A 14,700-nucleotide genomic window follows, 5' to 3' on the forward strand; every position below is an offset into this window, starting at 1 on the left:
TCTACATCGTATTTTTCTAACAGAAAGGAATTCGAGATTCGCATCGGAAATAATCCTGCATTTAATATTCTACAGGATATTTTTCTACAAAATAGTTTTTATAGTTCCACATTATCAAACACGGACATAAATTCAAAACACAAATAATTTAAATTAAATTTGTTTAGGTCAAAATGTTCTATTATATAACAGATGAAAAAAAGATCGATTATAAGTAGTTTCTTTCACAGTTTTACGATTCACGTTCAATAACTGAATATTATACTCGTGATGTGTTATACGTGAGGAATTCCACCAGCTATTTATAGCAATGGGTAAACGATTTCGCTGCAATTGTGACATGTCATCACGTGCACTGTGTCATAAGAGTCCCCCGAGTCTTAACCCTTTCAGTCACACATTTTTCAACTCAATATTTTGGCCCGAGTTTTGTTACTCGGCGGTTTTTGGAGTCCCTGATCATGAATCTGAAGTCGGAATTTGCGAGTTCCCAAATCCAAGATGGCGGACCCAATACGGCGGATGTAAGATCGAAGAAACTATAAAAATTCGACGATTGTCACCGAAACTTATTACTCGGGATTTTTTAGGGTTGTACGAAGTGACAAAGATCATTTGAAGTTGTGAACAAAGGATGATCAAGCTACGACATGGAAATCTTGGAGGCGGAACGCTGAGCGTCCCATTTCGCCTGAAAGGATCAAATACTCCTGTAGGAAAAACAAATCGATTAATTTTTTCAACCTAACCTTTAGTGGGCAGAATTTTCCATACGCGGTTTATGCATGTAACCCGAATAAGCGGTCCTCCGGCGTGACTTTAGCATGTCAGTGACTTTGGTCAGTCCATTTCGCCTTTCTGCTTTATCTGATACACGAGAGCTAGAGAGAAAGAATGAAAAATCGTGCGTTTAATTTTGCGGTTTAATTATTTTTTAAATTAAATCGTACCTCGCAGTCCCATCGTGCTTGGAACGTATACATGTAACAAAACAAGGCAAAAATAAAGGATAAAAGTTAAAACGAATATTAAAATAACAGAGAAAAATAACAGCTTAAAAGGATACATGTGCTGTATGTGAAACAGGAAAATAGGGGGAAGGAGGAAAACGAAACAAAACCTCACGTAGGCGTACCTACGTACACCATAGAATCCCGTAGAACGTAGGTATACGCGGCATACAAAGGGATGCAACGCGCCCTTTCCCTCTCCACCCTTTTCACCCTTTCCACCCTCCGAACGTGTTTTATTCCTTCCAGAGATATGCTCGCTCGCCGGGGTTCACGGGGGACTCGGAACAACCCTCCCTGCCTCATCCTTTTTCCTCTTTCCCTTTCCTCATACTCCGCCATTCTCCACGTAGCCGGGGGATGTTTTTAATGTGAAATACCACCGCGCGGAGCCATGCAGCGCTTTAAATACTAATGTGTAGACCCTCGCTGCTTTCTTTGAGCCTCGTGAAACCTCGTGCATCCTACGGTATATTGCAAAAGTAAATTTTGAAGGACGTTCGCCAAGTTCTCGGTTTTGGGGCTGTGAGCAATTTTACATTTTTAGAGTGTCTACTGTAAAAGTCAGAAGCCATACGTCAAATTTCAATCTCCGTGTAAGCGTGTAAGTTACTCTAGACGCTCGCTAAGTTTTCGGTTTGGGGGCTGTGAGCGATTTAAAACCCTCAGAGTGTATACTATAAAATATATAAAACACGCGTCAAATTCTCATCTCCGTATAAGCGATGGTTACTCCATACGCTCGCCAAGTTCCCGATTTTGGGGCTCCGAGGGTTGTTCTAAAATTCTTAAAATGGATTTAAAAGTCGACATCGATCTCTGCATTGGTAACAAAACTTATCGGGCAACGAGAACCAAATAAGCGAATCAAAAAATTGGACGCCGTTAGATTTTCCCGACAAAAATACGGAGGCTCAATAAAACAGTTCGTTTAAAATCGCGAACGACTGCCATTGGTTACCCTCTCCCATCGCACAGCTCACGTATTACGAACCAACGAAGGTACAATATTCGCGTCGTCGCGACGGTTTCAACGCTATACGTAGGTGTAACATTTTTCATAAAAATTACTTCTTTTTCTCGTGTAATCGCGCACGTGCACACGTGTACACATATAACACACTTGCGTGTAAGCCCAACCACACACACCTTGTTATATATCTATAAAAGTATGAGCGTTGGGGTATCTCGCTCAGATAGCACTGATATCCCTGATATATTATGGCCAACGTACCAGCACCACCACCACAACCACCAGGCCCGATGCTTGGAAGGGGTCGCAGGGAAAAGAGTGAAACGACATGTAGAGATACGGTCAGTTTAGTTTGCGGGGTATGTATTAAGGCGTCTATATATTTATAAAACAACGCGGCGGCCTCGAAGTTTAATTGCCGAGAGATATAGAAAAAAAAAAGAAAAAAAAAACAGAGAACGTGTAACTGTAATAATAAGAATTTCACCTTCACCTTGTGGAGCGTACTTAGTAAACGAACGCGAACGCGGAAAAATAAATTCGCCATTTTCCACACTGAGAGAAATTTTTGGTTCCGGTTACCGCTCAGTCTTCAACTATTTTCATTTTTTACCACGATCGAAAAATACGGTTCTAGGTAGAAAATGAAAATTAGTTTTGAAATGTTTCTCAGTGCACCGTGACACCCCTTAGAAAATTTTTGTTCAAGTTGAAAGGAAGGTTGTGTCAAAAAATGAGCGTTACATGTTATGTGGAAGGTCGCTCTCACTTGATTTTTCACTTTTGTACACTTTTTTTTAAAAAAATTCTTTACATCGCTCGTAATATCAATTTACGTCACGAAGAAGACCCGCGCTTGGTAATATCAAGTCACCAGTTGATGTTTGAGATATTTATCTGACGACTTTTTCATTATTAATTCAATCTCATGCAATGGTTTTAATCGAACGCAAACTTTTAATTCAGGAGAACAAGGTTCCGGATTGATACATCGTTGCGTTACGGACCGTCATCTTTGGGTCGAATACAAATGTCAGGAAAGAAACAATAATCGAAGTTCTGCGGCGTGTTTCTTCACAAATTCAAAAAAAAGAAAAACAAAAATCTCTAGAAAAAGTGAAAAACGAAACGAGCTCGATCTTCCACACAACCTAGAACGCTCATCCTTTCACATAATCTTTCTTTCGACCCAATCAAACTTTTTAGGGTGTTCCACGGTGAAAAATCGTAAATTATGTATTTCCGAAACGCTTTAATTGTACACCTAATGCCTATACGTATATACACTCGTACCTAGTAATATATATATATATGTATAACGAAATGTAACACCTACCACCGGGTAAAATGTTGCGTGCACTTTGCTGTCCGACGGAAGAACACGTTTTGCATGATAAATTTTCACTCCTTTTTATTACATGTGTACAACCCATGCATACGTGTATTTATGTATATATATATATGTATATGTTACACCTATAAGTTTCTTTCAATTATTTTCTTCTCTCTACGCTTATGCAGGTATTATATGCATATGAACGTTGCTGGTCGGAGAGTTTGCACGTTTTTACGATGTTCCGAATGGATTGGTATGGGAACTGTATCTACCGGTCCGTGCAGTTTTCTTGCACCTCACGTACTCTCGCCAAGTTGTCCCCGTAAGTTATCACGGTATTAAATATCTATCCTGTAATGTAAATGGTGGGACATGAACCTTATATCGAGATGTGTGTGTATAGGTATCGTTTAATACATTTCCTCCACCGCGGTCGATTTATCATCTCTGTAGATATACTTATAGGTATTATACATGTATTGAAGCACAGTCGGTTATTGTTGTAACGTGACAGTTTTACCGGGCGAAATTGAAATCATTTTATCCGGACGTGTTGATTCAATAATCGATAATTAAGAAAGTACAGATTACGTGCCAAATCGGATATTATATATAATCTAAGTGTGGATCGTTGTTCTTCAAGCGATCTTGTATACCTCAATTTTCGAAATTTCTAATCGAAACAACCAGATTTTTCCATGAAATACACACGATACTCCAAGAGGGAGAAAGAGATGGCGAAAAAAGTCATATCAATTCGAATAAATATTATTCGATTCGACAAAAAAGTGGCCCGAACGATAATTTTTGCTGTGAAGATTTCCATCGTCAGATATGATCCATGATCGGTAAGTCCAGGAGTGGTGTTTTTTTTTTTTTTTTTTCTTTCTCTCTTGTATACCGCACAGAGAAATTCGCACCACATCTTATGAAACTATACTCTTTTCGAAAGTATACTCCGCTTCGTTTTTCCACATTGTATAACAATACGTATTACAAAAGATTGAAATATCGGCATTGCGCAGTGAAAGTTGTGAGAAAAAAAAAAAAAAAATCAAAGACTTTTCCTAGCTCAGTGCCGCCATTCCTTTGCAAAATTGGTAAACCCGCAGGACAGCATACGTTACAATATGTACCTAGTATATTTTAAAAGTCGAGTTACAGGAAATATTCTCCATAGAGTATGCGTGTCCACATACCTACATATACATCATATGCACGTATAACTCGTTGTTATATGGAGGGGTTATCGCGTAAAAAGCGGCGCAAAAATGTGAAAAAAAAAAGAAAACGAAAAAGAAAAAGAAGAAGTAAAAAATAAAATTGGAAAAAAAAAACACACGCACAGAATCTCGATTCGCGAGGGCACTTTTACATTAGCGAGATAAGTTGGCGCGGTGTTTCGGCGTGGCAAAGGGGGGTGGAGGGCGGCAGGTTGCCGAGTTTCGGGGGGGGGGGGTGGGGTTCGGTATTTTTTCACCCTTTCTTGCAATAAATCTGGTCGCTGGAATTAGTTCACAGATAAAGTATAATATCGGGGGCTCTGCCCGGGTGACGTCGGAGACTTCCAGTATTTATGGGCCTGATAGTGTCAGTCGTACGCGACCCTCGCCCCCGGCTCTTACGCTTCTCTCCTCCGCTGCACCCGCCGTCTCCTCGGTGGCCACGAATCGTCCCCGAAACGAAACCACCCCCGGGGTAAATTATTGGAAAATAGTCGCTTCGAGCTCTCGCCGCGGCGCGCGGATCTCCTCCGCAAAATGGTAATTCTTCTTCTGCTTTGTATTCCGTCGACCTTTTCTCTTCTACTCTCCACCCGCAAAACCCACCCCATCCCCACCCCCCCAGCATTTTATACCGCGGTATGGCGTCTACCTCCTGATTTACCGCGAAACCGTCCTGCATGCGGAGATATAGGACGACGATTTCAACTTCAGGTCTCCCTTGGGATGAAATCCTTTCCATTTGCAAGGATATGGGTACCGATTTTTCGAATATAAGGAACTTGAGATTTTTCCTTTCTTATTTTATGTTATATCGTAAGGACTTTGTGCACGTTCCACGTGATATATTCAGGATCTTTATTTATCGCACCAAAGTTTGTATCTCAAGTTGTATATCGCGTTTGTTATTGTATTATTGCAATAACGGTAGAGTTTATTATATAATTCGTACGATGGATTATTTCGTCGATTGTTGGTCGATGTGACTATTTATTTCTTTGTCGTAGTTTCAACTTTTACAATGATACATAAATGATTCGGCACGGAATTCATGTGTAATTTACGACTGGTTTAAATTTGATAATGGATGAATTTGCTTGGCGGCATTCGTGTTTTTTGTTTAATAATATATGGTAGTTAGCCATGGCGAGGTGTAAACGTTTGATACGTGGTGAAAAATATGCGATTTAAAATTACTAACTATTGACTAATATTGACAAATATACACTGGAAAAATTACAGCGATAATTTCAACGTTGTGTTACGATCGGTAACTGATGAGGCTTATACAGTGAACAAAGCAGATTACCATCTTGAAAACAGAAATCTTAATTCGAGAGGCTGACGACTCATGTTAAAAATAAACAAACTGATGGACAAATGTTAAAAATTTATGAAATTAGATCACTCGTCAACTTTTATTGCATCAATTTCTTAATATCGTTTGTTTCTTAATACAAACGACAATCGATATAGGAGAGATGGGGGCGAAATGAGTCCTTCAATAGGGGTATATATATAACGTTAGAACAAAAATATATTTCAACCGTTACTGACATTTTGTCCACCTTTCTGCGAATTGTAATTCGATAGTTCCAATTGTCAGGGGTCGCTTCAGTAAAAATGATAAAAAATAATCGATCATCTTTTCACGATTAATCAAGTACAATCGATTATTTCTCAAACTCGATTAATCGACTGACACGATTATTTTTCCTCACGATCGGTTTTTGTTTTTTACTCCCATGAACGACGTTTTGCAAATATATCAATTTATGTGATCAAAGTATCAATTATTATCATCATTGTCTTACCAAGTTATACCTATTTGATATAATAAGTGAAAGATGAACAAATATTTTCACCTAAAATTGAAAAATCTTTTCAATAAAACTGTCAATCATCGGAATACTTTTCCGCAATTAAGACTACGTACTAAAATTTACGAAATTTTGGTTTCGAATGCACCGTTTAAAAAAAAAACAACAAAATAATGGATTAATCGATTCATTTTTACCGATTCAATCGAGTCGTCTTCGATTATTTTTTTCTACTCGATTATTCGATGCATCGATTATCGGTACACTAGGCTTGATTTCATGTGCTGCAAGCACGTTTGTGTATCCGATGATTAGCAGCGCGCAGCTCGATCATGTCATCCTTTTTTCTGCCCCCAATAACAGCCGAAATCGATCGATATAACCGACGTAATCTTTTCCTCTCGATTAGCCGCCGTCTCAATCTCAAACCGCAACTTCAATTCAGATCCTGCCAATTTGACGGATATTAAGTGGTAGGTAACCGAAGCTGTAAGAGCGGCAGATGTCGACAATTCCGGTCACCGCACCCTGGGGACTAAATAAAATAATTCCGATGTCAACACCGGGAATTGAGTCGTGGGGTTCAGGCCTCAGGATGCACGAAGCTCGATCTCCGACATATGGCTTGGATCCCGTTTATGCAACCGCACACCATCATCGTTTATACGAGCTCGTAGAGTTACAATTCGTGCATTTTCCCAACCCCGTGGTTGCTCTTTTCTCTAAATTATTTTATGGGTGCATTTGTGCTTTGTGTACTTTTGTACATGAGCGCATTTATCAGAGGTGAAGTTACAGAGAGTTTAGAATTGTGAAATTTGTATTATTGGAGGTTTGGGATGCTCTGAAAATTTTTAATATTCCTTTTTTTTTCGTCCATTCTGTCTTGACTTTTGTTTCTTGGTTCGATTTTTTGTATTATACAAGGTGAATTGATCGCAGCTGTAACATCTTACAAGGTATGTACATGCGGATCCTGATTATCGGTAGCAGAGTCGAAATTTAGCGCCTTCTTTAAACTCCACGTGAAAGCAACTACGTAGGGTTTAAAGATAGTGAAGTAGGTTCTATTTCGAAGCGATATCAGACCCCATTTTGACTCTAAAAACGTCCGAAATTTCTCGATTAACCAAGCTTAGGCTGAAAGTAGGGTCTGTTTAGAACCTCCTTTAACCCTCTAGATGTAGGGTTAAACCTGTTTGCTCAAATCCCTCCTTTAACGCTCGAAATTCTAACCCGCCGATAAAGGTCCATCGATTCTGAGCGATTATGATTGAAATACAAAAAATACGATTAAAACGTATGAAATCCAATTAAAATCCCAACAAATAGGAATTGGCTTACACTGTATGAGTTCAATCGTATTTCCTCTATATTCAACCACTTGAAAGGGTTTTTGTATTCGTAAGAACGTCGAATAAATACAATTGAAATGCGATACTTAATTTACAAATGTTATCGAAACTTATTAAAATTAGGTCGAAATAGCCCTCGGATTTAGCCATTGTAAACATTTGCATGTCGCTGTAAATAATATATCTATAGATGAGGAGTTAAAAGTCCAATAGCGTCAAAACAGATTCAATCGTCTACCGAAAGCCTGAAAGTAGGGCTTGATATTTTAATTTTTAGGAGTTGGAGGTTGTCCTTCGAAGTAGGTTTACATGAACCTTGGCAGGGTCAAATTCAGGCGTTAACCCATTGATTTTCGTTTTTTACAACTTTCTTGAGATATACTGCATATTAAACAATTACCGAGTATAAAAAATGAAAGTATAAAATTTTATGAAAAATTGATTGTGGCTATTCACTGTCTACAATTATTCTCAGATCGCGAAGTAGTATAGCAAGGAGAGTTCTACACGCAGATTCCTGTTACCGACACTTACTGACATTCTCCCCAGACTCAAACCCTTTTCCGCGATGACGTCACAGTCTGCCGTACCGGCTTGAGGTCAAAACAATGCAACCTTACCGACAGTTGTATCGGTCGACGGTAAAAATCGCCGTGCCTTGCCGGCAATTCTTATCGGTAGAAGGGCAAAATCATGCTGTTTTACCGACAATCTTACCGACCGAAGGTCAAAGTGTGTGACGCCATCGCGCAAAGGGTTTAAGTCTGGGGAGAATGTCAGTAAGTGTCGGTAACAGGAATCTGCGTGTAGAACTCTCCTTGCTATACTACTTCGCGAGCCAAACTCAATTTCTCCAACATGTCCAAAACATCTGATAATCTTGCCAAAAAGTGTTTCTTTACTCAAATAACGGCACATTGTATCAATATCTCAATTTCAAAATGAAGAGGTTAAACTTCGATTCAAGTATCTTAGAAAAGTTAAACATTTTCTTTCACTATACTACCACCTATATACATCAATGTTCCGTGTAACGATGACGTGTAAACTGCATGGTTTTCGAATTGCAATGTTCACATTTGAAGACGTGTCTCTCCTGCGATATCGAATCACCCAGCGCCATTCGCATTAACGTCGACAATAATAATCAGTGACAGGTGTAGTTGCAGGAGCATTACGATTGCAGCGATGCGGCACACAGAGAGAGAGAGAGACAGAAAGAGACAGAGAGAGAGAGAGAGAGAGAGAGAGAGAGAGAGAGAGAGAGAGAGAGAGAGAGAGAGAGAGAGAGAGAGAGAGAGAGAGAGAGAGAGAGAGAGAGTCCGCGGTGCGGCATGAGCGGTAGAATTAATGAAATAATTAGCATAGCGCCAATTATAAATCAAAGGGAGAATGCAAATTATTGGCGATTACGCGCGCCATTAGCCACGGGGCACAATCGTCTAATTTACGCAAATTGCAAATCGCGCTCCTCTCTCACCCTCTCTCTCTTCTTCCCTGGTCCTGGACCAGGCTCTCAGTCGCTCCCACGTCTACACGACCAGGTATGCGTACGTATATATACATGCCGATACACACACTTGTGCTAAAGTACATTGGCCAGCAGGCTAGTCGCGCAGCAATCAGACGGCAAACTAAGATCTAATAAAGCGACAAATCAGACTAATGACGCGACACGTAACAGCCACACCGCCTACCGGTTCTCTAATAACGGCCAATCATCCAACGGCGGTATTAAGCGCTTGTACGTATCAGGTATGCCTGTTCAGAGGCTGGTTGACTGAGAATTTTTTCAAATACGAGATATCAGAGGTTAATGAATGAATTGGAGACAGGTGTTGATTAGGGCAATTATACGAGATTTACATAATTGGGTACTCTAGTTGATTGAATAAACTGTTGCGGGAAAATTGTCGACGATTGGCGTAATAATGTTGTTGGCATGTTGAGAAACGTTTGCGGTTCTAGGGTTACTGTACAATTCTTGTGGGGTTATAAACAGTCAGGAGACCGAAAACAAGCCACTTTTCAAGAATTTTTTTTTTTAACAGACATTTCAATTTATTATTATCGAAATTTATATACATGTTGGGGTAACGTTGAACTTCATTGTGACGTTTTTTATCTGTAAAAATAATGATTCGGGAGCATTTCTAAAAAAAAGCGTCTTGCGGTGAGCGAGAGATCTCTGAACTGGATCGTCCGAAATGAAAAAACAAAAAAGATTTAGACAGTATTAGGTATAATCTGGTCTTTAATCGAAGGAATAAACAAAATATTAATTTTCAACACATCGGCGGTTTCTCAAAAAGAAATTCGATTTTCTATAAAAATTTTCGCCTCAGTTTGTTCATAAAATCGAAAATATTTGTCAGCGAGTAAAAAGCCTTCGATCGAGGAGTGAAATATATATGCATAGAGCTTGGGTAATAATTTAAGACCGATTGGCTCATCTACATTAGAAGAATGGTATTAAAAGAAAAAAAAAAAATCGATTTTTGGAAAACTCCGTCTAGGTATAATTTCTTTACAGCTCTTGTAATTTTTTTCATAGCGTAAATAATAAAATGTGTCAATCAAATCTAGCATCTGTTACTATTATTTTCGGATAAAGTCACTCGTACTTAACATTTACGTGATTAATGATTTCAAAAGATTTTAACTCAACATCAGAGACTCGTAGATCGAATCTCTCCTTCGTAACTTTGAAAAATATTTGGAAAACACAATAGCCATATTAATATCAGTATTTCCTGCAAACGTTTCTCGATATCCTTACATAGGTATATAAGAATAACGAAGAGAAAATCGACTATACCACAGAAGCCTGAATCTTCAACCTTGCACCGGTAATTTATTCATTACCGACAAATATTGCATACTATAACGTAAATATTCGCAGATAGTGCAATATTGTCGATGTTTTGCACAATATCGACTGCGGTCGATGTCCGTAATTCGCGATCTGTTTAATGCACATCATGCTTAGCAGCAGCAGAAATCGTTCCGTTACAGACGGACATAATTCATTGAAACTGCGGTTTCGCGTCCTCGGTAATGGGTTCTGGCGTATAACATAGAGCCGATATCATTTCATTACTCTCCACCGATATACAAGTCGATCTGTCAAGCTCGGCTATAGGTTATTATTCCAGCGACGTTGCGCTGCACGTATGCACACCGCACTGCGATATCCTGACACATGATGTGCGCGATATATTATTCAAATGCCAAGTGAACGCCACCGCTGAACTTATATTCCACTACCGGAAAGATTTTATCACATCGTGAAGTTAAAATTTATTTCAATCGTGCTTCAAGAATTTTCAAATCGTATAACAAGTCCGTTCCGCAACGCGAGCTGTAGTTCTAAGCTTTTCTCAAATTTATTTCGAAAAACTATCCAGATTTCGTGAGCTTAGCTCTTTGATCGGTTACATGAAAATTTGGTCAAATTTTACACAGGTATAGAAAATGCGATGCGGTAAAAGTTTTTCTCATACAAATAACCTAACAGAAAAGTGACTGTAGTACATTATGTCACAAGGGAATAAAGTCGAAGATTGATAGAAATGCCAAGAGGGAATAAGATGCCGGCTTTTTCCCGCTTTTTCAAGTGAAAAACTTTGACATTGTAATAATTGAGTCGGGAACAAACTTGATTGACTATTTTAATTTTTCAAAAAGGTTTGCCCCCACGAGAATACGAGAAAATATATCATCCAAAATTGTACATTGGGGAAATATGATTCGAAAGCAAAGGTGGTCAAGACAATATAAAACGTCATCAAAAACCATTCCGCGAGTAATATACGTACACAAAGTATGCTTTATTTTTATTAATTAACCGGCAGCTTTTATCGTGATACATTTACCATGGTGTGAAAGTGTGTGCGAGTATAATTATCCAAAATGGATGTATTAACACACGCGTGCGTGGCACATTTTGCAGGATATGGCTCGTGGATAATTGCAATGCGTGACAATGGCCGGACATAAATGTATGTACGTGGATAACAGCCTAGACAGAGGAAGAAGGGAAGACTGCGAGCAATTAAGTATGGAGGATAAGCTCGAGGCGAGAGCGAAAGCTCTGCATGTCAGATGTACGAACAGGTATAATTGAATGATATTTACGCGGCTATTATACAGACGCCGGGCACTCGGTATACGGGATAAGAATTTTCCTTGCATGGCTAATTGCCCTCCACGTATGACGTGACGTGTGACGTTGATAAGCCGCAGATAACACCTCGCAGAGTTATGCGACGGTCTATCGCACTATCCGTCACTGAATTAATTCGTCCGATGGAGGGAATGCCAGGAGGACAGATTTTGCCCGACACTGATGATGAGGAACGATCGTTGGCTTGCAGTATGGTATAAGATTATTTTGATTTCATAATTATTTTCAGAACAAATTATACGCGTATTTTAGGATTTATGACGAACATGGCAACGATTTCTTTTTATTTTGTATCAAATATACAGAACATGAGCCGTCCTTAAGTTTAAGATTCATTCGTTAATCCGTTCCATCATTCGTTCATTCCGTATTTAGGTTATTTAAACAGGCGTATAATGTTAAAATTGTAAATACCAATTGCCTTTCAATCGGTAAACTTGTCTCTCTTTAATTCCTATATTTTTGTTCAACTTTTTACTTCGTCCGTTTTAAATTTTGGTTACCAGTTAGTGCGGAAGATCATCGGTAGATCTCTTCTTGCATTATCGAAGATCAGTCAAACGAGTTTTATGTTTGTTTCACCTGTGAAAGACTGGTTATAATTTGTTGGCAGAGAGAGCATGCCTCTTATAAAGTTAGACGTAACCGGTAAAGAAACGTACCACGTGTCCAAAACTCCATGAGTCAAATTCTGATCAGTCCTTGTTTCGATTATTCAGCGAGTACGTTCGAATCGTTACAGTAACGGCTGTTAAGCTTTTAGTCTGATTTCCATGCGCCGATAACGTACCTCGAAACAGCTTTATAAATCCGAAGACGTGCTGTGAAATTTTTGCTGATTTGTCGTAAGTCAAGTTGTGCAATTTTCGTGAAAGAAACAATAGTAGAAGCACACTTTCCGAGGCATGAGCCAAGCTTCGCGAGAGGTAAAGTTACAAACCTGCACACTCGAAGTGACTGTGCACGGTGTGATGACGGTGTGTGATAATACGGTAGAAGGTTATACCCAAGGCGAGATGTGGGTGGGTGAAACTGTGGTTGGATAATTATACCGTTCGGTTGAACAACTTTTCTCCCTTCTCCGTGACTTGACAAAGAGAAACGGTCGAAAGTCGTTGGAATGAAAGTAGTGGAGGAGTAGCTGTTCTCCATTTTCATCGTCGACCACTCGGCCCTTGGACGATGATACCTTCTCGGTTCTCGCTCTCTTGTCTTCGCCACGAGGACCCGATCTGCCCTATCGACATCTACGTGCAGTGGCAAGGTAACGAGCACCCGGCTCGAGAGGCTAATGCGCGTCATCCTGCAAACCTCCTCGCGCTCTCATTTACACCAAGCAGGGTGGTTCGTTTTTCAACTTTTTGTTTTTTTTTTCTTCTTGTCTCAAGGTGCCATTCGAAAAATCTGCGACAAATGCTGAAAAAAAAAAAAAAAATATATTCAGAGGTCGCTACCGATTATTGTAATATTTTTTATTTATTTTTATCCCTAAACATTACGGACTTGTGTACCGGGACAATCTCTTGAAACTTGAAAATCAACCGCGCATGCGCGAGTTTTATCGGCTGGCCAACCCGAGTTTCAGCTGTCAAACTCTTTCTGCCGGCGATGCGTTTGATACGAATTTTCGAGGTTAGAATCTCAAATAATTGAGGTAGCGACCTCGGAAAGGTTTGGAAAGCATTTGATATCGGATCGAAAAGTTGATTCTCCAAAGAACGGTCGGAATTTAATGCTTACGCTCTTTGAAAATTCAAACGTACACATTTTGCGTAGGTTGGCCCGCCTGCATCGCAAGACAAAATTATCGCTGCGGGAAGATTTCGCCGACCAATGAGATTTAATTATTTGGCGCATGCGCGGTTGATTTTCAAGTTTTAAGAGATTGTCCCGGTATATATATCAGTTTGTTTTTTTCGTATCGTGGTCTGATTAACCATTGTTCATAAGCATTAGTATTATATTATTAGAAGTCCTCCAGATTTGAAGACAAAAATTTTTCCATTCTTTCGAAAGGCGATCGGGCTCGTGATTCCGTACGAATCGCTCGGTACCCGGACGGATCGAGCTCCTCGCCTCGAGAACTGCGTCCGCTTTTAAGACCCAGGACTTAACGGGCCCCGCCTCCTCGTTATTGACGGCCCAGAGGGGCCTCTTCGACGATTCCGAAAACTACGGAGGATCGGCTGCAGGATGGTTTCAGTCGTGACCGAGTCGTTGCGAGACGTCTGCCATATATATATACGTACATATACATGTGTATATGTATATATGGTATAACAAGGTTCCCTCTTATTGTACACGCGCTAATCAATTTCTCGCCTCACTTGCGTACTTATTATCCGTGAAATTCGAAGGCAGGGTAGTTCGAGATACGATTTAATGGTTCGAAATCGAAGGAAATCTTGTCGTTAGCTTCATATTTGTTCAGATCATTCAGAGAAAAATTTCATTTGTTACAGTGACTAGAAAAATTGAGTAAAACAGGTATCGTTAAAAAAACTGTTTGAATATCGTTGGAATTACGAAAAACGAGGTACGCGTAACCATTTCGCGCTATCGTCGATCCTTTTTTGGTTATTGCAACGCAGAATCAGTTTCTGCGGTTTACTCTACTTTTTTAGTTAAACAAGGCTTTAACGTCAATTTATCGTTGCACGAGCGTTAAATTTTCGCAACGGTTGCAAGAAAATATAGTAAGAGTGATCGTAATGAGAAAGAATAGTAACGGATACTAGACTTTCCGGTATCAGCTAGAAAACTAATTTTCATTTTGTACCTAGAACTATATTCTTCG

This window comes from Neodiprion virginianus, chromosome 4 (assembly GCF_021901495.1).
Source record: "Neodiprion virginianus isolate iyNeoVirg1 chromosome 4, iyNeoVirg1.1, whole genome shotgun sequence".
Classification (NCBI taxonomy): Eukaryota; Metazoa; Arthropoda; class Insecta; order Hymenoptera; family Diprionidae; genus Neodiprion; species Neodiprion virginianus.